The following is a 24,271-nucleotide window of genomic DNA, read 5'->3' as shown; positions in this document are numbered from 1 at the left end:
ACTTGTTTAGTATATGAGGAACCCTCAGTGCAATACCCAGAATCACATTTTTTTTTAATATAAATTACTATCAGCTTTGCAAAGAAGAGCTCTGGAGGGTAAAGTCTAACCAGAGATGTCAGGAGTGTCACACCCTAATTTAGGAGATGATGCTCTCTTTCAGCTGTCCCTTGATGGACTCTGAGCTCTGGAGGAGAGGAGCCCTGCTTAACTGATCACCTAGTGTCTGGCACAAGGCCACCTCTGCTAACCACCCCAGGGAGCGCTGTTGAGGCAACATCCCTACCTGTGGTCAGCATCTAACTTTATTCCTGCCGTCCCCAGAGCCAGTGACTTTGTACAGAAAGTCCCGCCCCTCTTAGAAGCTAGAGCTACTTTGATCCTGTGCCTCATCCCGAGCTCCAGGGAAAATGCTCCTCTCCTCCTATTGTGAATAACCACGGTTAAGCAGAGCCGGCTCGGATGATCTGCGCAGATGCCAAAATTCAAGGAGGAGACAAAATGAAGCCTTAAGGGATTCTCACTTTTTATAGCCCTCCTATTTTACTAGCCATCAAAGTGACAAAACCAGACTGATGTACAAAACTTAATTCATTTTGGTGAATCCCAGCCCTTCTGCCTCTTTTGTGTGAATGAAAGCTTGGCTAAGAATTCCCTTTGGGAGTGGCTCTGCAGAATGAAGAGGAAGTAGAGAATTTGGACCACGGGATGATTACAATATTCCCCGTTAAGGCATTGCTCTACTCACAGCCCAGACTTTGTACCGCCCACCCAGTGAGCTAGTGCAACTGCAGATCCAAGATCAAGTCAGCTGGCCAGTGCTTCCTGAGACTTCTGAAGCAAGAAGCGAGGCTGCGCTCTCTTCTCTGAATAAGTTACTAAAAAAAAAAAGAATAATTTTTTATTTTAAAAAGAATAAATTACTAAATAATAAATGATCCTACTTCATTTGGGACATATGAAATTCCATTTGGAACACACAAGCACAATAGTATGCCAAACAGAACAGCTATTTTTTAAAGCCTGGCAGTAGATCTCAAAAAATATTAATATAATTTACAATAATTTAATTCATACTTTGTACTAAGAACAAGCTGTCAATTTCAATGAAGTTGCAGAACTGCCTGAGAAAACAGTCTTAGAAAAGTCTATTTGTTACAAAGATGTGACTTTTTGTTGTGGTTGTTAGAATGTCAAAGACCTTGCTAAATAATCACATCGATCCTTTTCGGGCAGATAGATCTTCACTTTGTAAATATCATTGAACAGCGTATCTCCAGCTTTACAAACCCTCTTGGAAAGTCCCTGGGGTTGTGATCTGACCCTGTGGCATTTCCATCTGCTGGGAAGTTACATGTTCCAACGTCCTTGGTATTTCGTGTTTCCTACTGGTATATTCTCACTAATACCACTGCGTTGAGCTATTTCTATCAGTCAGTGCTACATGAGCTAAATTTTTCTTTGGCTTTCTGACCTTCCATTTACTCAGCAACCTTGAAAAACAAATGACAAATGCAAGTTGTTACCGAACGAACAGTTTCCAACAATGTAAAACCATCAGCTGGAGCCAATGGTTTCAAATTCAGATTAATATATGGCTGTTTAAGCCACACAGGAAGGAGAGACGTCTAATCAGGATGTGCTTGAAGTCCTTAGAGCCGCCTGCTTCCAATCAGTGAGCCTATACACCAAAACATTTTCTGAGAAGTGCATTTATGGATGTATTTTTGAACTTCCTCTGCCTTGCTGTGAGAAGAAAACATTCCTAAAAAGTACAATTGTGCAAAACAGAAAATGGCAAAACACTGTGAAGCAAATGCATGCCGTTTGTGGCTTTCTCAGGCTTCCTTTCAGGTGGCAACTAGCAGTATCTGTGATCTGGCAAAACAGGGCTAACGAATTTGTGTTCCAAAACGATACCACCCAGGAAACCAAAAGCAGGGCTGGTATATGTACGCATGTGCTCGAATAAAAAAAGAAACTGTAGCTCAGCTATAAAATTAAGTGCTAGGGACTTCTATGATCAAAAGTTAGACAGTAGGTTTAGTGGGCACCGACTCTGTGTAATGAGTTGGTGTGGGCATCTTAAGACCACAAGGAGAAGAGATTTAGTAAGGAGCCATCTTTAATGATTTCTCTCTTGAGCCCCAAAGACTATGCTGTAGAAAGGAATAGCTTTCTTTTTATGTTACCCTTGTTATTTGGTTTACTGATTCTTTTGTTAGTAATCAAATTTTTCCTCTTTTCTTTTTTTTCATTCATTTAAAAACCAAACTTGGTGAACAAAAGAGAGCTGAGGATTCCATAATATCTAGCACAGGAGGCCTGCAGACTCCTGATACAAACAAAACAAAAGAGGACAAACATCAGTTAAATGGACATAGCAGCATATTTCCTTCCAGACTTCTGTGGGAAACTTAATCCTTTCAGAGAATAGTCGGGAGGGCAGAGACTCACAGCTGCACAAAGTGTCGTAAATAAGTGACATTTCTGTGCTTAATCCAAAACCAAGACATTTATCCACTTCTTCTTAGCTCAGAGAACATTGCAGGGAAGGGACAGAAAGACTACACTAATTAGGAGGAAGGAGACAGGATTCTAGGCTTGACACAGCCACTGTAGTCTCTAACCCACAGCAACTGTGCTTACTTGCCCTGGGCTTACACAAGACTGGCTCTGTCAGCCATCAGTTACCAATAGGGAAGAGACTTACAGGGTCCTACCTCTCCCTACTGAACTATTGGCTACTGAAAGATTCCAGGAAAGGCGTCACTATCTTTAGGCATGCACCAAAAAGTGAGTCAACCAAGCTCCAACGGCTAGCTTCAAACCCATGGTTGTACAGACAGCCTAATTAAACTCAATGGGTCACAAATCAAAACAAAAATACATGAATGTGGGAAAATGATTGGTAAGCATGAGAGAACCAACAGGTGTCTGTAGGAGGGGGTATTTATAACACATTTTAGAGATGTATGAAATGTCAAGGAACAAATTGAATTAATAAAAAAGAATAATCATTCATCTAACAGAAAAAAATCAACCAACAATATTATGACAATTAGCAAACTTTTCTTAATAATCACCTTAAATGTAAAATATCTTAACTTTCCAACTAAAAGAGCTACCTGGTTAACTAGTATAAAAACAAGATTCAACTATATACTTTCTCCAAAAAAATATACACTTATAGACTGAGAAAAAGGTGGAAGTCAATATACCAAGAAAATGTAAGCCCCAAATGAATTAATATAGCTTTTTTGGTAAATAGTAAGCCAAATTAACAGAAGAGATTGTTGACCGAGGTTTCTGTCCCGCCTAGTCCCACAGCCATTCAGTCCCAAAGAAACACACAGAGGTCCACATTAACCATAAGCTGGTTGACCTATTAACTCGGGCTTCTTATTAACTCTTATAACTTATATTAGGTCATAATTCTTGTTTGTGTTAGCCACGTGGCTTGATACTATTTTTACCCATTCTTATCTTGCTTTCTCTGCATTTGGGTGACAGCTGCAGACTGCACCTTTCCTCTTCCAAAAGTTCTCCTGTTCTCTTTGCCCCACCTCTACTTCCTGCCTGGTCGCCCCGCCTATACTTCCTGCCTGGCTACTGGCCAATCAGCATTTTATTAAACAAGTACAAGAAACAAATTTTTGCAGGGTAAAACCATTGTCCCACAGCACTTTCCCCTTTTTTCAAAACAAGAACTCTGAATCAAATCTTGCTTGTTTAGCTTTCTTCCTGACCATTATCCATACAACTTGTAACCAATACTCTAAACAAAGAAAAACATCCATAATTCATTATTTGGGAATGCAGGTTGCGGGGCGCTGCTACTTGACCAGCAAGCAGAAACAACCACGAAATCGAGAATCCTTCCCAAATCACGCCTTTATTGGAGCCCTCGGTTGAAGGGGGAAAAGCGGGGAACGAAAGAGGGAGAGAGAGAGAGAGAGAGAGTGAGAGAGAGAGAGGGAGGGACAGCAAGGGGGAGAGGAAGTGAGAGAGAGCAAAAGGCCCAGAGGCAGCTGCTTTTAAAGGGTGGAGGGATTCGGAAACTGTCCTGATTGGTGAATACCATTCTGCTGGTGCCCGGGGCTTTGGGATAGGCTAGGGAACCAAGGCTCAGTTGTGCATGTGCAGGCAAGGGCACTCAACCCCACGTGGCTATGCCAAATATGGACTTATATACCTCCAAGCTGTAGGACCACCTGCGCCATCTCGTAATGGCGATTTCTCCAGGTGGCTCCTTACAGCAGGTGTAGTTTTTCAGGCTACTTTCTGCTGATTGGGGGCACTGATGATCTTACAGGGACCTAAAGAAAATTTAGAATTACTGTCAAGTCCTGACTGGAAAATTTTGTGAGGCTGGATCATCTCAGCTAGCAGTCTTGAAACTATTCTTGATGTAGAACTCAGAGAAAACTTCAACAGAGGTTCTCTGAAATGTTCAATCATCTGGGTCATCTGCTCCTAGTGAAGATTTCTCAGGGGGTCTTCCTTGATCAAACCTGATTTTGCTTAGCCCAGAATGAATCCACAGCCTCTCATTTTCTGTGGAAACAACAACAACAAAAAAAATCTTCTCCAAAGTAACATATCTTTTGACTTAAATTTTGAAGTCAAAGCATTTTCAAAATATGTATATTGGATTAATCCAGCAACATTTATAATCAAATGTCTTTTAGCTGTTCCTCCTTCCTCAGCATTCAAACAATTCGAAAAGAACATAATAACATACAGTATCCAGATTCTCTGTGTGCTTTCCATCTTTACATGGCTTTATTTAAAATTCTTTTTTTTTATTTTTACTTTTAATTTTTGGCTCTTTGAGACTAGGTTTCTCTGTGTATCTCTGGCTGTCCTGGTACTCACTCTGTAGACCAGGTTGTCCTTGAACCCACAGAGAACCATCTGTCTCTGCCTCCCAAGTGTTGGGATTAAAGTTGTGTGCCACCACACCCAACTCTCTTACTTTCTTTTTTTATTTTTAAGAACTTTATCCTTTTTCTTTTCTCTCCCAAGCCTACACATGTTTTTAAACACACTGTAAACCATTTAGAGGTTTTCTTCATCTTTGAATCTAAACTATATATCTCATTTTCTGATCACATGAGTCTTTAATTTGCTAAGCCATGTGGCTAGGATTAAAGCCATGGCTTTGTCAGCTGGATCCAGCCCATTCCTTAGCTTTTTGAGAGTCTAGCCTCATGGCGGAGGTACCAGCCAGAGTCATGTTTATTGCCACAACTCTATGAAATTTCAAGGTTCCTGCTACCACCAAGAAGCATACTGTTGGCTATTCATAAACACCATTTAAGTGTTAGGTGTTAAAAGAGCTGCAAGGTTTTGCAGCTAAAGCTGAGTCAGGAAGCCTCTCTTAAATAAGAACACTTGCATCTAGCAAACAAAGCCTATCCAAGAAAGTGCTGCTATCAATAAGCCGTGCTTAACTCTATTTTTTGTGACTAGAATTGCTTCCCAAGCTCTCTCAGGTTTTATGTGGATATAGTTGTCTGTCTTGGGTGCCATTTGTTGACCGAGGTTACTGTCCTGCCCAATCCTGCAGACATTCAAGAAATAAATAAGGGTATTATATACTAATAAAAGAAATAAGCCACCAGTAGATAAAGTAAGTGTAAATGCATATGTACCAATGTTTGAGGCTCCTAGATTCCTAAACAAATACTAATAAACATAAAAGTATAGAAACATCCTTATATAATATGAGTGAGTGACTTCAGTACTCACTGTCATCAATAGGTAGGTCAACCAACCACCTTAGGAGTCAATAAAGAAATGTAAGAGATGATTCATACAAGAAAGATGGACTTATTAGTTGTTTACAGAATATTTTAACTACTATCCATGAAATATGCATTCTTCTCTGTAGGCAGACTTTTCTTCCAGTTTCCAAAAAACCGACAATAATAATTAAAATACTAATTATAAATGCTCAGCTGATATTATTATATGATATTATCAGCCAATATTATTAGCTAACTCTTACATTTTTAAATTAACCCATGTTTCTTATCTACCCTCTACCACCTGGCTCATGGCTTGTTACCTCATTGTCTACACATCCTGCTTCTTCTGTATCTGCTGGTGTCTGCTCTGACTCTGCCCTTCTTCATCCCAGCCTCTTTAATGTAGTTGTCCCACCTACACGTCCAGCCAGGCCACCGGCCAGTCAGCTTTTTAAAAAACCAATTTGAGTGACAAATCTTTACAGTATACAAAAAGATTTTTCCACAGCAATTTTCTTTCTCTAAAAGAAATCACATTTTAAACTGGAATTCAAGTCTTAACAAATGCAAAAGAATTGAAATAGTTTCTTGCACAAAAGAATATAATAGAAATCAATAGCAAGAGGAACGTCAAAAACTATAATAATAGTTCCAAACCCGCAAATGATCGTGGTTTCTTAAATAAACAGGGAAGAAAATTAGGAAAGCATACAATCCAATGAAATAAAGCCAGACCTTTCAGAGCTTTTAGTATACATCAAAAACAATTCTAATGGGGTATTGTGTATTACCACAATTTTTAAAAAAATCAGAGAGACCTCAAATAAATAATTCAATGCTTCACCTCACTGTCTTAGAAAAACAAAAGCAATGACAAAAATAAAAAATATTACACATAAGTTAAACAGAGATTAACAGAACAATACAAAGAATAAGTGGAGAAAATTGGTCCTTTGGGAAAAGAAAAATAAGCTAGATCTATAAACTCTTAGCTGAAAGAGCAAAACAGAAAAGGACAAAATTAATAAAAATTAGAGACGACAAGGTGGACATCACAACAGATTCCAATGAATCAAGAGAACCGTATTCTGAAAGGTGGAAAATCTAGAAGAACAAATAAATCTAGAAGAATTTATAAAAAATATAAATTTCTTTATGTTTCTATGAACTAAACTGCCAAAAGTAAACCAAAAGGACATCGATAACATAAACAGATTCACAACTTACTAGCAGATTGAAGCAATTTAAAAACTTAATGCCTCCTGACAGAGAAAACGTGAGAAATGAATTCACTACCAAGTTCTACCAAACCTCTAAAGAAACTCTCACAGCTATGTTCCTCAAATCATTCCACAAAGAAGAGGAAAGGAACACTGCCAAGCCTGTTCTAAAAAGTCAGCATTACTAAACAAGAATATCCTCAATAAAACCATTAACCAATTCCTAAGATGGGTATAAATACAGAAATTCTTGATGAAATTATTACAAAACAAATTCTATTGCTCTGAAAAGACTCCATGAACACAGCAACTCATAAAGGAAAACATTTAATTGAGGTTTAGTCCTGTATTGTCATGGTGGGAAGCAAGGCAGCATGCAGGCAGACCATGCTGCTGAAGCTGAGAGTCCTTGAATCTAGATCCAAAGGCAAAGGGAAGTGAACTGAGACACTGGGTGTGGCTTGAGCCTGTTGGAGACTTCAAAGCCTGCACGATGACACACTTCCTCCAACAAGGTCAGACCGGCTGCAACAAAGCCACACTTTCTAATAGTGCCACTCCCAGGGAGCTTATGGGAGCCAATTAGATTCAGACTCCTGCAGTGTTCAACATCGTTGGTCAGCAAAGAACGCAAACTAAAACTTGATTTTGCTAGAGGAAGTGGTGCACACCTGTGCCATCAGCACTCCAGGAGCAGAGGTCGGGGTGCTAGGAGTTCAAGTGCTGAGTACATATTAAGTTCAAGAAAAGTCTGAGAAACATGATACTCTGTCTCAAAGCAAAACAAACAAACTGCCTTTAGTTTCTCCTCACCTCAATCAGAATAACTATCATCTAGAAAACAATCAACCATAAGTACCAGCAAGAATGTAGAGAAATATGAGTCTGTACATACAGCAGGAGCGGATGTGAACTATTGCAGCTATGATGGAAGTCAGAGAGGAGGTACATCAAAAAACTTAAAATAGAATAAAATCCATTATTGGGTATATGTCTTACTTAGGGTTTCTATTGCTGTGAAGACACCATGACCACAGAAAAGGAAAACATTTCCATAGAAAGGAAAACATTTAATTGGGGCTGTCTTCGGCCTCAGAGGTTTAGTCCATTATTGCCATCACAAGAAGTTTGGTATTATGCAAGCAGGCATGGTACTGGAGAAGGAGCTGAGAGTTCTACGTCTTGACCCACAGGCAGCAAAAGAAGACTGGGTGTCATGCTGAGAATAACTTGAGCATATAAGACATCAAAGCCTGCTCCCATAGTGATACACTTCCTCCAACAAGGCTACACCTACTCCAACAAAGCCACACCTCCTAAGAGTGCCACTTCATATGGGCCAAGCTTGCAAATATATGAATCTATGGTGGCCATTCCTGTTCAAACCACCACAGTATATTTCTGAAGACTCTAAGTTAGCATACCCCAGAGATAATTGCATAGCTATCTTTATTGTGATATAATTTATAGAAGCCAATAAATAGAACTACCTAGATTAGACGTTCACCCACATATGATTAGATAAAAAAGGGAGGGATATATGCACAATTGCTTTATTCAGCCATGAAGACAAAAAGTAGGTTGTTTGCAAGCAAATGGATAGAACTGAAGATCAAGTGAAGCCCAAATAAGCCAGACTCAGAAAGAAAACTACTGTGTTTTCTCTCATGCACAGAGCATAGATGTGTATGTGTGTGTGGAAGTAGAAGGGGGACTATTTGTGGGGAAGGTGAGACCAAGTAAAGGGTAGTAGAGGCAAGGTACAATGATGAATGTCTATTAAAATGTCATGATGAGGGATTTGAGAGATGGCTCAGCAGGTGAGAGCATTTGTTGCTCAAGCATGAGGACATGAGTTCAGACCTCCAGCATCCATGCAAACAGCTGGATTTGGCATATAAACCCATAATGCTGGAGGGGACAAAAAGCAACAGGAGACTCATTGGCTCAGTCACTAGCCAGCCAGCCTAATAGGATGAGCTTCAGGCCCGCTGAGAGACCCTGTCTCAAGGAAATAAGTTAGAGGGTGATAGAAGAAGATTCCAATCCACCTCTGGCCTCCATGCATGCATTCACCACAAACAATGCATGTGTGTATCATATGCACAAAGAAAATGTCAAAATTAAGCCTATTGATTTCTATGCTAACTTAAAAGTTACTTTTAAAATTAAAAAAATAGATGGATTAAATAAGTAAAATTGCATGGCACATGTCCAGTACCTGTCTCTTTCCTGACAGTCCTGGATGTCATCAGATGGAAAGATATGTGATGGCATGGGATTTTAGAGCAGAAGAGTAATTCCAGGAATACTGTTTGTCATAACATAATAGAAAAGGTGCATAAGATTAATAAAACTAAATTCTAAATGAATGAAGGTTTAAAACAGACTAAATTCTCTACCTTGCCAGAAAAACATATCTTTAAAATCCGAAGGATAGTATGTTTTAGAAAGTACATAATAACATTTCAAATTTGGTAGCTAGGGGAATGGAAGTTTTCTATTTTGAACGTACTAAGAATTGATACAAATAACGCCAGTGGCCAAGTTCTACTAGAGGAGGTATTCATTCCCACATATCTAAAATCCAGCCACAAAACAGATAAATAATGTCTCAAATTTCAAGAGAAAAAAATATATAGAAGAGGAAAGATGCTTCGAATAGCTATTTGAGTTGGTGACAAAGAAAATTTACAAAGCTGTCCTGAAAATGATAGCGGAGTGTGGGGTAGCCATGGCAAGAACTCACGTGCTGAGTGAGTACTGGAGTCCCCTTCTAAAATGCTCATCTACAGAAACAGAGACTGGAGCATTTGTGGGGTAGACATGGCAGGGCAGAAGGGCAGGACTGCTTCTAATCAGCCCTTTAATGCTGCAAATAGTTTTGTAATATCGCTATCTTTGAAAATTACATTTACGCTAACACAATTAATTAGCTTATTTACTTGGAAGCCATTTGACCAGTAGGAAAAAAAATAGGTTTTTTTTAATGCCTGGTTTTGACTGCAAAAATGCTAATACATCTGGAGGTATACCCATAGTAGAGTGCTTAATTTATATGCTCAAGGCCTTGGGTTTGATTCCCCAGTGTCACAAGAAGACAGAGCAGATATAAAACAGAAAGATGGTGTAGTGGTTTATACCGGGATGGTCTCCATAGCCTCATGTGTGTGAACATTTGGCCCATGAGGGAGGGCACTATTAGGGAGTGTGGCCTTGTTTGGTGGAGAAAGTGTGTCACTGTGGAGGCAGGCTTTGAAGTAACGTGTGTTCAAGGTAGGCCTAGTGTGGTACATGTTCTCGTTATGTTGCCAACGGATCAAGATGTAGAAATCTCAGTTCCCTCCCCAGCACCATGCACGCCTGCATACCACCATACTTCCCCGCCTGACGATAATGAACTGAACCTCTGAACTGTAAGCCAGTCTCCATTCAATGTTGTCCTTTCTAAGAGTTGCCATAGTCATGGTGTCTCTTCACAGCAATAGAAACCCTAAGACAGAAGGCTCTGTGGTTAAGAGCATTGATTGCTCTTAGAGTGGCCACAGGTTTGGTCGCCAGCATCCACATAGTAGCTCACAACACTCCGTAACTGCAGTCCCAGGTGATCCAACACACACTCCTGACCTCTGGAGTCACCAGGCATGCACATGGGGCATAGAGATACCGGCAGACAAAACACTCATGCACACAAAATTAGATAAATCTAATATAAAGAAAAATCTTAAGGAAAAGAACTGCGTAGAAATGTTCCTCTTCTCTTCCAATGCCTGCGAACTACCCCATTGCCACATGGATGAACACACACAGACCTCTGCCTTCTGGCAGACAGCATGACTCCTCAAGATGAACGGAAATAAGTGAGGGCAGGTGTCTGTCCTTTGGCACACTAACATTGAAACTTTCCATGTTTCTTTCATGGAGGTGATATAAAGTGCCATCTCTTGTCCAATGTGCTGGGTCAGATCACTCATGTCAGGAAGTATTTGAATGACAGCTTTTGCTGGCTAAAGAAGTGGTTGTGCTCTACCTGCTCCTCTCTTCCTACCTCCCTTTCCTGGCAGCCCCTGATTATTTTTTTTAATAACTCCACACTTTCGTCTTTTTCAGAAAGCCATCTAGCTAGAATCATCTATATCGTCGAGATTTCCAGATTGAACTTTCCATTTAGAAATACGAACGGAGACTGCTTCGTGTTTGTTCATGACTTGGCAGCTAATTTCTCTTTATTCCTAAATATTATCCAATGTGTGTATTTTCACAGTTTATCTATTATCTACTTAAGGACACGTGCCTTTTTCCTGTGGTTGGACACTTACGAATGAAGCTACTTGCTATGGCTTGAAGTGAAGTATCCCCCACAAAGGTTCATGTATTGAAGGCTTGGCTCTTAATGATATGTTTAGAACTGGAGCTTTGTGGATCGGACTTTAAGGTCTATTGAGCTATCAATAGATCAGCAAGCAGATCAGTTGATCAGTGGATTCATATGATGATATAATTATTGGGAAGTGTAGGAAGCCAGAATGTGGTACCCATTTGAAGGAAGTGGATCAGGGGGCATGCCTTTGGAGAAATGCCTTGTTACTAACTCCTTTGTCTTGTTCTGATGCTTCCTGGCTACGTGAGGTGAGCAGCCTTCCTCTGTCAATTCCTCTTCCAAGATGTTTCTGCCTTGCCATAGACCTGAAATCAAAGGAGCTCAAGTAAATCAATGACCAGGAAATTCTAAAACTATGGGCTACAACATATTTTTCCTTTGCTTGTTGCTTTATTTGTCACTGAGATTAAAGACACAAGCTACCGTGTCTACTTCTAATCTTTCCTTATTTGAGTTGTCTTTATCAACAAAAGCATTGCCATAAACATTCAATACGTCTTTTTGAATAGGTATGAGCTTTCAACTGAGTAGTTAAGTAGCATGGAATAAGACAGAAGAATCTTACAGTGAGGATGTTTATTTTAAAAAAGAAGAAGGAAAGAAAAAGAGCCAAGCTGTAGTGAAAAGTGCTTGAGCCACTTGGCACTTTGCTTCAGCAGTAAATGAGTGTTCCTGGATTTTGGAGTAGTTAGTAATCTTGTGTTTGCAATATGAGTAGATGTGGAGGGTTTCTCACTGTTTAAAGTGCTGTCCCCAGATGCCATATGATGCTGAGTTCCTGTCCATGAGATTAGTTACCACTGGAGTGTCTTCCTTGGGTATTAGCCTTTTAAAGCCTTTGCCATTTTTTATGTTTTTTTTCTTAATGTTGAATTCTTAAAGTTCATATGCCATTTAGGTCATTCCATTACCCACATGCTTAGTCATGTATATTGCAAAGATTATTTTCTAAATTTTCTTTAACTTCTCATTCCCCAACAGTACCATTCATAGAGAAAAAGTTTAAATTCTAACAAAGTTCAATTACAGTTTTCTTTTGTAGACAATGCTTCTCAACTCTGCACAGCTCACTGAGTTTTATGAAAGCGTGTTATGTATGATGGTCACTGGCCACATTTATCTTTTTCCCACTGGATATTTCCATTTTCATATTTCCCAAATAATACATATAAAGGTACTAAGTAGCTAATTAAGGCTGAAAAATTGGAAAACTGGTACAAGCGTGATAAGAAACCCAAGACAGTATTTCATATAAAATGAGATAATAACATAGCTTTTAAAAACTGTTCATATGCCAACATTCTTAAACATGAATGTATACTGGAGGAAGGCAGCATTAATATAGTGGTAGGATACTGTCCTAACTCGCACGCACAAAGTTCAAACTCCAGACCCCACGACACACACACACACACACACACACACACACAAATGATGAAACAACTAATATAATAAACAGTAAAGAAATAGTATTTATATGTTAATTTCAACTAGGTAAAACTTAACTTTGGTAAATAGAAAGCAAAATCCCGGAACATGTATTTAAAAGCTACATTGGTAGCTAGCTATAAAACAAATCTAGGGCTGGGTGGTGGTGCACGCCTTTAATCCCAGCACTCAGGAGGCAGAGGCAGTCAGATCTCTGTGAGTTCGAGGCCAGCCTCGTCTACAAGAGTTAGTTCCAGAACGGACACCAAAGCTATAAAGCTATACAGAGAAACTCTGTCTCATAAAACAAAAACAAACAAACAAACAAACAGAAAACCTAGGAAGCTGAAACCTGGGAGAGAGAAGGCTCATGAGATCTCTAAGGTAGCTCAGAGAACCAGAGACAGAGGGTCACCCCAAGGCGTTCTGTGAACACGAGACAGAAGGAATGCTTTTGCCCACAAATCGCTTTACTCTTGGCTAAAGCAGACCGGTTTTCCTGGGCTCACTTCACCTTTCAATTTTGCTTAAGTCCGTCATAATTATACAAATATCCCTCATTATCTGATCTATCCCACTTCTGAGACTGGATTACAAGACTTCTCATGGCACTTTACTGAAGCCTTCGGTTTCATTACTTAGAGAGCGACTGTTTGGATAGGATGGATTTATTCCTTCCTTCTTTGAAAGGGGCTGAGAATGTGAAAGTTTTGAGCTCATTCCCCACCTCTACTTTATATAACACCTCTTAAATCAACTCAGATTACTGCCTGTCCTATTTCAAACTTTCACAGACAGATCCCATGTCTCGCCAAGGAAATGGTACGTAGCCCTCTCTGTAAGCGACGTATCATTTCTAACTGAAAGAAATTAAAATAAAGCATAATTTCAAATAATCTTTTGTTCTAGGTAGCACTATATAACTTGACTTGGCGCTTTCTTTCTTTCTTTCTTTTCTTTTAAGTTTCAGAGGTTGGACTGTATAGGGCAACAGCAGAGCACTTGCCTAGAACATGTAAGGCCCAAGGTTCGGTACCCAGACCGGAGAAAATAATAGGTAAGATCAACAAATTGCATCTATCATTCCTACTCAACCACACGATTCACTTCCCTAAAACCAAAGTGTTCGTAAAACTGAGTTAAGGGGGCAGTTACAGATTGGAAGTCAAATCACCTGAGGCTCTTAGCAGGATTAGAATTTCAATTTGTAAAGATAGCAAAAGAATTCAGCAGTTGATATCCAAAGTGAGTGTATGAAATGCATTGTAATAAATTTTATGGGCATGTATTATTCTATAACATAAATTTTTACTACTATGGAAAAGAACGTTTCTAAGCTGAATTCTGAGGGGAAATCCTGTCCCAAGTTTCAGAGTAAATTTTGGGTGTTGGGATGTCACCACCTGCTGGACGATCAGAATTAGGAGGTTTTCATTTTAGAAATCCTTAACAAGAGCAAACTCATTAACACACCGGTTGATCCCCACTCTTCTAAGGTGCCTATGTCCTCACCGCTTTCTGTCTGTGCATAAGGAAACAGACACACAAAGCTTAGGCGGAGCCCGATTACTCCCGCAGATTGTACTGCTGGTTATGCACACCGATGTCACGTCTGACTGATTTCATCTAAGACTCCTCTAGGCTCCTCCCCCGGGTCTCCAGTCAGGACCTTTGTGCAGCAGTGCATGCCCTTCAAGCATGCGGACTCCATGTTGGATGTCAATGCCCAGTTTAACAACGGATATGGGTTCTGCATGACATCACTTCTCACGGCAACGGTTTTTCCTGCCTCCCTCATCCTCTCGTTTTTTATTTTGCGATAATTTAAAGCTGAATTTCTACTGAGTCCTCCTGTTTCCTCCTAAGGTTGAGTTGACTGAATTATTCAGTACGAGCAATCTATGTTCCTCATCATCTCCTTATCATTTTTTCATTCATAATAAAAGAAACAACCCAGGTGGCATTTCCAACTCTCTGATTGACAATTTAAGGACTGGTGGAGATGATGTGAGAGCAGATGCTTTATAAACTGTGAGAGGGCTGATTGGTGCTGAAGTTGGCTAGTAGTTTGAAAGCTTCTACCACAAAGATACACCCCTTAGCCTTTGACCCAGCAATTCTACCTTGAGAATCTGTTCCACCCATTTTTTTCAGACATATTCAAGGCAGTCCTATTTGCAGTAGCATAATAAATATTTGGAAATAATATATTGTAATAGTCAGGTAAAATAAACTGTAGAAAAACTATGCAGCAACACCATGAAGAATATTTTGCAGCCTGTGTTTGTTTGCTTTACTTTGCTTTTTATTTTGTTTTGCTTTGCAGTACTGAGAATTGAACCCCAAGGCATTATGAATGCTAGGCAAGTATTCTACCACTGCGTTACATCTACAGCAATCAATACACTTTGTAATGTATGAGGCTGTTGTGTAAGAAATCATGTATAAGATGGCTCCCTGTAATTCCCAATTGAGACTTTGGAAAAAGGTTGGATCTCACTTTTCATTGATGCCATTTGATGTTTTAAAAACAACTTCAGTTGTAGTAGCCTGTAGTTTCTTATTTGGTTTTGTATTTTGGTATTTCAATACAGGGTTTCCTGGGTAGCCCTGACCAGCCTGAAACTCACTTCTGCAGACCAGGCTGGCCTTGAACTCACAGAGGTCCACCTGCCTCTGCCTCCAAGATTAAAGATGTGCACCACCTATTACGTATCAAAAAAGACTACTGTTTTCATTATCTTTTCCTTTTCTCTCATTGACAATATAAATTAAAATGTCTTTGATGAAAGAAATAAGCTCTGATATAATCAAGCATTTTTATATCAAGCATGTCATAACAAAGTTCCTCAAGCTGTCTTCTCCTCTCCGAACATGGTCTGCTGGAGCAGAGTGTGGGTCCTGAACAAAGCCCTGAGTGAATGTGGTCTTTTAAAATGTGTATGACCACGTCAAGAACCCTAAGGCCTCAGACTCACGTATACTGGCAAGTTTTATGCCAACTTGACTCAAGTTTGAGTCATCAGAGAGGAAGGAGACTTGAGTAAATACCTTCATAAGGTCAGGCTATAAGCAAGCCTGTAGGGTATTTTCTTAATTAGTGATTGATATGGAAGGGCCCTGCCTATTGTAGGTGGGTCACATCTGGGCTGGTGATCCTAGGCTCTTTAAGAAAGCAGACTGAGAGAGCTATGTGGAAAGAGCCAGTGAGCAGAACCTCTCCATGGCCTCTGCAACAGTTCCTGTCACCGGGATCCTGCCCTGTTTGAGTTCCTGTCCTGACTTCCTTCAGTGATGAACAGCAATGCTGAAGTGGAAGCTAAATAAACTCTTTCCTCCACAACTTGCTTTGGTCATGGAGTTTCATCAAAGCAGTAACAATCCTGACAAAAATATCATGGAAATAGCAAGGTCAGGCTCAAGGGATTGGGATCCAATGTTGACACTATGTACAAGAAGTATCTGCTATAGCCTCCTCCTTCCACAGGACTGCAAGATGGCACTGCTCCCTTAGAAAGACCTTCTTTCCAGATTAGATAACCTTCAGCCTCCCCATTCCTGCTGTAGATACAGATGCACTGAGTCTCCAGGCTGCTGGCGGTATGGCTCTATCAATCAGAACATACTCCATCTCTGGATGTGTGTATGTGTTTTCTTTATTCCTCCCTGCCCCAGTCAGGGCACGTGGGCTATTTGTACACTGTGTGAATTATAGTGCTGCGATTGGTTTAATAAGGAGCTGAAAGGCCAATAAGTAGATGGGGAGATAGGTGGGACTTCCGGGCAGATAGAGAGGAAATAGGAAGAGGAATCTAGGCACGCAGGAGATGTAAGAAGATCGGGAAGACAGAGAACAAACAAGATATGCAGAAGACGTGGTAAAAAGAGCAGTATCAGCCGCAAGCCACATGGCAGCACATATATTAATAAAAGGGAGTTAATTTAGATTATAAAATCTAGTTAGGAACTAGCCTAAGCTGTAGGCTGAGTTTTTATAATTACTAAGAAATCTCCATGTCATTTTTGGGAGCTACGTGGCGGGACAGAGAAGACTCATTAGAAGGGCAATCCTGGTGCCTGTCCTGGAAGCACAGACAAGCTAGAGGAGCACAGTGGTTTAGGATGTGGAGGAACGGACAAGGGACTTTCAGTCAGAACGGCTTCTTCCACATATAGCTGGACCACCTTGGCTATGTATTACCTGCTCTGGGCATCGTTTCTAGGTTAGGAGTTTGTCAGTCAGGGGATCCTGAGAATCCAGAGAAAGTGAAGAATGCAAACATGCCGGGCTCTAAGGAGAGACATTATTGCATAGTTGTGAGGCAGGCAAGGATGTGAACTCAGACTCTGACCGAAACCCAAAGGTGCCCTGGCGTCACCTGCTTCTCTCTCTCCAGGTCGCTCGACCTGTTTTGGTTCTTTCTTCCTAGGCGTTCTTTGGGATTCCTAGACCAGAAAATGACTGTCTTATGCCTTGCTTATCTCCAGTCCTGTTTCTGACACATTTTCTCTCTGTTTGACTCTAACTCCGTCTTCTAAGAGAAAGGAAACCAGAGTGGCACCCTTGTCACAGGTGCCAGTCCACTCAACAGTGTTCACTGGTCCAGCTCCATGAATAAGGGGCAGATCTCAGCCAGGAGAGGAGCACTACATACCAGCTCTATAGTCTATGACTAGGAAATGCCCAAAGTTGAGCAGACAACAACTTGCCATAATCTGTCAATACGAATTGCTGACTTTCCTCTGAATTGTAAAACCCCATGTTCCAGTGATTTAAGAAGATTTTGGGGGAAGCGTGACTGATTTTAGGGGGCTGAGAGCGAAAGCACAGAAGTGCACACCGCAGCTGCCTTAGACTACCTGCATATAAAAGACTATCTCCAAGGAACACAAAGCAAAGTATGTCTGTTTAAAGTGCTACAGAATCTCACAACATGGGGCAGATATGCATTAGAAAGGTCTCGCTTCAGTGGCTAGGGCTCAGAATCAACTAAGCTAAGAGTATATGATGTGTGTCGTGTGGTGTGCCCTGACCTGGGCTCAGAAGCATGCTGAGAAGCCACGACTGGACACGAATGTAAGGTGCTACTGATCTCACGAGAGTGAATACCTCAAGACATCCCACATGCTGAGAAACACTTCAGAAACAAAAAGAGCATGGAGCACAGAAACAGGAGAAGACTCTTCTCTCTGAGTGACAAAACACCTTGGAACAGGAGAAATTACTACAGGGTCCGGTTCACGTCACAAGCTGGCCTTCAAGGGCACATCTGGAGCTAATGGACAGTTGATTGACAAGTGGACTATCAGCACATTTTTTTCAGGGCCATATCAGCTTTCTGTATTTTAACCGTTTTGTTTTAAAATCAGAGTTACAATGTAGAGTTATTCCTTGATCCCCTAGACCCGTTTTTTTTCTTTCTCCTGCGTTAAAATGTTCAAGATTCTTAAATACATAATGACTTACTACACAGCATAAGGCCCACTGTGTTCATATGGCCACTTGTGCTCTCGGGGAAACAAACCCTGTCACCCCAGAAATCTTTGCTCAGTTAGTCACTGGGGAAACTCTCAAGATCGTTTTGAGAGCCATTTTTAATTCTCGTCCAGCTACTTGGACACATTTTGAATTTTAAAATGCACTGAATCAAGTTCTTGACAAATAGCATTTAGGTGATGTGGTGGCTTGAATGAGATGGTCTCTTGTAGGCTCAGATGCCTGGATACTTTTGGTCCCTAGCTGCTGGGCTTGTTGGGCTAGGCCTGTTGGAGGAAGGATGTAACTGAGAGCAGGCTTTGGAGGACCAAAAGCCTTCCGCCATCCCAATGTGCTCTCTTTGCTTCCAACTTGGGCTTTGGGATACAAGCTCTCAGCAGTTCCTGCCGCCTACTGCCACTATGCCCCGCTGTGTCGGACTCTTTCCCTCTGAAACCATAAGCCCAAAGAAATTCTCTCTCTTCAAGTTGCTCTTGATTCTCATCTCCCACGTAACAGTCTGTGACTGAGGGAAGTCAAGGCAGGAACTCAAGTTGGGAACCTGGAAAAAGAAACTGAAGCAGGGGACACGGAGGAATGATAGCCGATGGCTTGCTCCTCCTTGCTTACTTAGCCTACATTCTTACAGCACAGGACTGCTTGTTAGAGGTCGCACCGTGCATGCCGAGCTAGACCCTCCCACATCAGTACTTAATCAAGAAAATACCTTTACAGAGGTGCAGAAGGCCAATCTGATAAAGGTAGTTTCTCAGTAGAGGTTCCTCCTCCCAGATAACTCTAGCTTGTGTGTGCCAAGTTGGCAAAAACTAACCCAGACAGATTTGATTTAGAAAGTTCTGCTGTGGTCCAGACAGTTTCTTCGCTGTGACACTGCCCCCAGCAGCTTTACAGTAGCTACGGCTGTGCAGCTGGACTCCTCACAGAGGCTGCTGGCAAGCCTCATCAATCAGCACCTCACTGCACTTCTCCATTAGCCAAGAGCTACAGATCTACCCTCTTCAGCAACACTTGGGGAAGTGCGGAGAGGGTGTTCTCCCTCAGGCTTGGGAAGTGACTGCTCTCTGTATCTGCCATTGGGAATCCTTTCAAATCTTTCTGGTACTAATTATCTGACTTATGTTAATTCCTCATTCTGAATTTTTCCAATCACATGTGAATTACATGATTATGATCCTAGAATTTGTTAGGTAGATGCAAAAAGACTCAATTCCTGTCTATCCTGAGTTAGACCGAAATTTCTAAGCCAGTTGGGGCTACATAGTAGAATACTTTCCTCCAAAAAGCCCAGGGATCAGTGATTTCATTTACAGGTAGGGTGCTTGCCTAATACATGCAGGGTGCTGTACTTGATCCCTAGAGCAGGCAGGGGGAAGAAGTCTGTCTTCCAAATATGCAAAGTCACTCACTTAGAGCCAGAGAGTTAGGAAGATACAAAAGATAGCAATGCAGAAGGCTGGTGATGAAGCGATAGACAAAGTTACAAGGATGCTGGGGGTCTAGCTTCTCCATGCTTCACAGTGAATGTGCAGGCACTGCACTATACACAGAAAATTAACAAATGAAACAAAGGGAGGTAATGTTAATAATGCAAAATTATGTACAGTTATATGTCCTCTACACTAGTTGTGTTGCTTAGAATATGTGTATATCAATTGGTTTATGTATGTATAAACGTTATTTAGAGTTTTATTGATAAGACTTATGACTTATGAAAAATACTCTTTTAAAAAGTAGGAGAATTTACTGAAATAAAAAAATTAATGATTTGTTCATTTATCTCATGTGTTTGATGGACTTGGTACTTAAGTACCCTTAAAGTGAAGAACTCTAACGTTTGTTTCCAGAGACGAACTATTTGTTAACCTTGATCTCCCTAGAGAACATCTCACAGCAATCAAGGATACTTGAGACTTGACTCTCCGTAGTGCCAACAACAGAAATACCTATGCCCCCAGCACTTCTGGAAGCACCACTATCATTGACCCTCCAAGTAAAAGGAACATTCCTATGACTTGCCTGTCTGAGGCCCTGGCTCTCAGAGGTCAGGCCTGGTGAAGGCACTCTCAAGGTGTTTTGCTGATGGTTAGAGGAGATGTTTTTGTTTTGTTTGTTTGTTTGTTTAGTTTTTGTCAACTTGACTCAAACAAGAATCATCTGAGAGGTGGGAACCACAATTTAAAAGATATTTCCATAAAATTGGTCGGTAGGTATAGCACTGTTCTGAAACTTGCTCTCTAGACCAGGCTGGTCTCAAATTCGGAGATTCATCTGCCTCTGCTTCTCAAATGCTAGTGACTGTAAGCTTTTCTCTCGTTCTTTTTCACAAGTTAGAAACGTAGCTGAGTGGGGTCTTACCCTGAGGTTACCACTACCTTTATTCCATTTATTAATCTGTTCCCTTGAAAACAAGACTTAGCTCTATTCTACTTCCTGGTACTCTTTTTCTCCTCAGACTTACATTTTGTAATTTACCCTGCTCAGTTTGCTCCTTTTCATTATAAATCTTTATAAGCATGAACAATAGTAACCACATGACAGTGTCTACATTTGGCTATTTTGAGATTTCCTCTGCCAATGGAATTAATCCGAAACTCTTCACTTTAGTCTCAGGCAGATGAAAAGTTCCTGCAACCTGATAAGCCTCTCCAGTGATGCAGCAATTCAAATCAGACCAAATCAAACCAAATTAGAAAAAGCCCAGGTTTAATGGATAAAACGTTCCTGGATGGTTTTCCAAGCCCCCAGAGAAGAGACAGGAAAGGAAGACCAGAAAACCACACATCTGTTTTCTGGGGGGCAGTTTAAATACCCTGTGGGAGTGGTCTTAAGCATCTCTGGAGGAGGGGGTCATCATTTGGCAGGCTTTCTGAGATGTGGCAGGGTTTAGAGAGAGATAGGGGGTTGGGATGGAACTTCTACCAGAACATCCCATCCATATATCTTTAGGTATATGGATGCCAGGGGCTGGGGTTAAGCTTCCAGCAGAACAGTAGACTCTTCAGACTAGGGCAAAAGGCAGCCACCTTCTTCTCAAGAATATCACCAGAATGATTTCTAGGTAACAACATACTAAAAGTTCTTTTCTGAAACCTCTTGAGTGAGCCCCCAATCGTTCAAATAACTCTTATCACCTCTATGTTTCAAGCTCCTACTAGTACGGGCCATTAAGCAGTGTTTAAAGCTTTTTACTGTTTTCTTATCCCCAAGTACCAAAGTCCAATGGTCAGTTTTGTTCTTTAATGCTGGCATGTTTCCCGGCAGGCTCACAGAGCAGCCGCTAGTCCGACAAGGACAGCTGTGGGTCCCTGCAAGGTTCCCAGAGTGGCAGGCTGGTCCTGCCATGCAGCCCGGAGAGTCAGGCGGGCGGGTTGTGGCGGATAAAAGGCTCACAGGACATAGTAAATAGATGTAAGGGTAAACATTTATTACTTAAAGAAGAAGGAGAGGAAAAAAGGCAGAAATAGAAAAGAGGACAGAGGGCGGAAAAACACGTGTGCACAAGCCAAGAGACGGGGATAGAAGAGAGAGAGCTAAGATGGTGACCAGGAGGTCAGAAGTGGCTGGGAGTGGGCGTGGCTTGCCCTTAAAGGGACCAGAGCAAAAGAATAACAGTCAGAGCTATCACAACAATACCCCAGTCCCTGAAACCAATTTCTGTCTTAGTTAGGATCTCTATTGCTGTGAAGAGACACCGTGGCCATGGCAACCCTTATAAATGGGGTGGCTGGCTTACAGTTTCAGAGGTTCTGTCTGTTACCATCAGGGCAGGGAGCATGGCAACATGCAGGAAGATGTGGTACTGGAGCAGTAACTGAGAAGCCTACATCTTGCAGGCAAAAAGAGACTGAGAAACTGGGCGGTATCCTGAGCATATAAGACCTCAAAGTCCACCCCCACAGTGATGCACTTCCTCCAACAAGGGTATACCCACTCTGACAAAGCCACATCTCCTACTAGGGCCACTCCCTGCGGGACTGTGGTAACCAGTTACAGTCAAACTACCACATTCTCCAAGTTGCTTTTGGTCAGCAATAGAACCCCAACTAAGACAGAAAAACCATAGACAACAACCCCCCTTTTGGATCATAGTAATTTAGAACCTGGGAAGCAATGAAGGGGAAAGCCTAAGAGACACAGTAGAAAAGGTGTCTACTCTTCTTTAGTATAAGAAGAGAAGAAACGTGTGGAAATGCAGTAGAGCACTTTAACCTTCTGTCTGCTTTTTCCTCAGCTAAAATCAAATAGCAAGAGGCTTAAGCCAATCTCACCCCATTTCGAAGGTCAGGAATTTCACTAAGAGTCAAGAATAAAAGTGAGCCAAGTGTGAGACATCTTTGTGGAAACGTTGAGAATTCGTTCAAAGATGACCTTATTTATTTTTTTCAGATTTTGATGACCGACTTTGAGAAGTATTCTTTCAGCTTCAAAGCCTGCTCTTGCAAGCAGAAAGGATCCCTGTGAATGAAAAAAGAAAGAAAGAGAGAAAAAAAGAGAAATAAAGAGAGAAAGGAAGGAAGGAAGGAAGAAAGGAAGGAAGGAAGGAAGGAAGGAAGGAAGAAAGAAAGAAAGAAAGAAAGAAAGAAAGAAAGAAAGAAAGAAAGAAAGAAAGAAAGAAAGAAGAAAGAAAGAGGAGACATAACTGCTCCTAAGGGGTGGAGATTCTTGCTATAGGTATCAAGGGAAGCACAGGCAGAGACAGGGAACATGATTCCAGAGGATGGGAGGGGAAAGGGGAGAGACAGAAACCAAGAGACCAGGAGAGTGGGAGCCAAGAGTGACACCGCCAAGAGGACAAGAGACCCTTGTAGCCAAACGACTGGTTACATAAGGAATCAGAGAAGCTGGGGTGGGGGTGGGGGGAGCCCAGTCTAGTCCCTGGGCTGGAGAGTGTGGAGTAGGGAGCAGAGTATTCCATCCAGGATAACTCCATAATAGGTACTAGCGACCCTGAGAGAAGCTGGGGACAGCACCCTCTTCAATATGTTAATAGGTATCTCAGTCAGCCTTTTTTGTCCCCTGCTTGAGACCTAACATCCCAGCCTTTTTGTCGTTGGTAAAGGGGGTGGTAAGTACTTCTAGATGAAATAGGGGTATTGTTGAGGGGAGGGGGAGGCAGGAAGGCTGGAATGCTGGCCAAGGCTTCGGACGGGGGGGGGGGGGGGGGGGGGGGGGGAGGTAGGCGTGCTGTTTGGCCCACTATCTCAGATCTTCAGAAACCACCTGGGACTTCGGAAGTGCTGGCTGCTCTGGAGCAGTCTGGGAGGCTGCGCCACCTGGAGCTAGCGCTTTGGACCATTTTGGAACACAGAAGCTCATGCCGGAAAATGAGTCAGAAGCATCTAGGGTTGGCATGTTTGGAACAGTTTGCAGTCTTCAGGCGATCGGAAATCCGCTGGGGACAGAAACAGGGCTGGGACGGAAGGCAGAGTTAAGGAGCTTAGGGGAAAATTTTTATCTTGGGTGTACACTGGAAACTTCTAGGTCCACGGTCCTGGTAGATGGCGAGGGGGAGTCCCAAGACCAGTGGAAATGAGGAAAGAACCCACTCTCAGGAACAGGCAGAAGTGGGGAAACTTGCCCCCCCCCCCCCATCACATGGGAAGGAATGCCTCGTGTCTGTGATTTGGAACATTTCTTTCTGATAAATTTTTCATTCCACTTGGGGATGACCCAAGCAGAAATTCTTAAACAACAACATTTTAGCCACCTCGGTTTGGCTCCTACCTGGAGCTTTCTCTGCCCTCCCGGCAGAAGCAGCCATACTGCCTGTAGTCTCCTGTCACCTGTCACCTCCTGTGACTCTTCCCTTGTCTTCTCCCCCTCCCCCCAGGAGCTGCCAGCAGTCTAGCTTCTCAAAGCCCACCTGGGCCACTACACAATCTCTAGGGTGCCACTGGCAGTCCCTCAGCAGCTGCTCTCAGCTCTCTTCTGAAGTTTCTTCTCCTTCCCTTCAGAGCCACCTGCCCTATCTCTCCCTTAAGTTTCCTCCCGC

Source organism: Myodes glareolus, chromosome 16 (assembly GCF_982192425.1).
Source record: "Myodes glareolus chromosome 16, mMyoGla1.1, whole genome shotgun sequence".
Lineage (NCBI taxonomy): Eukaryota > Metazoa > Chordata > Mammalia > Rodentia > Cricetidae > Myodes > Myodes glareolus.
This window is presented reverse-complemented; position numbering follows the sequence as displayed.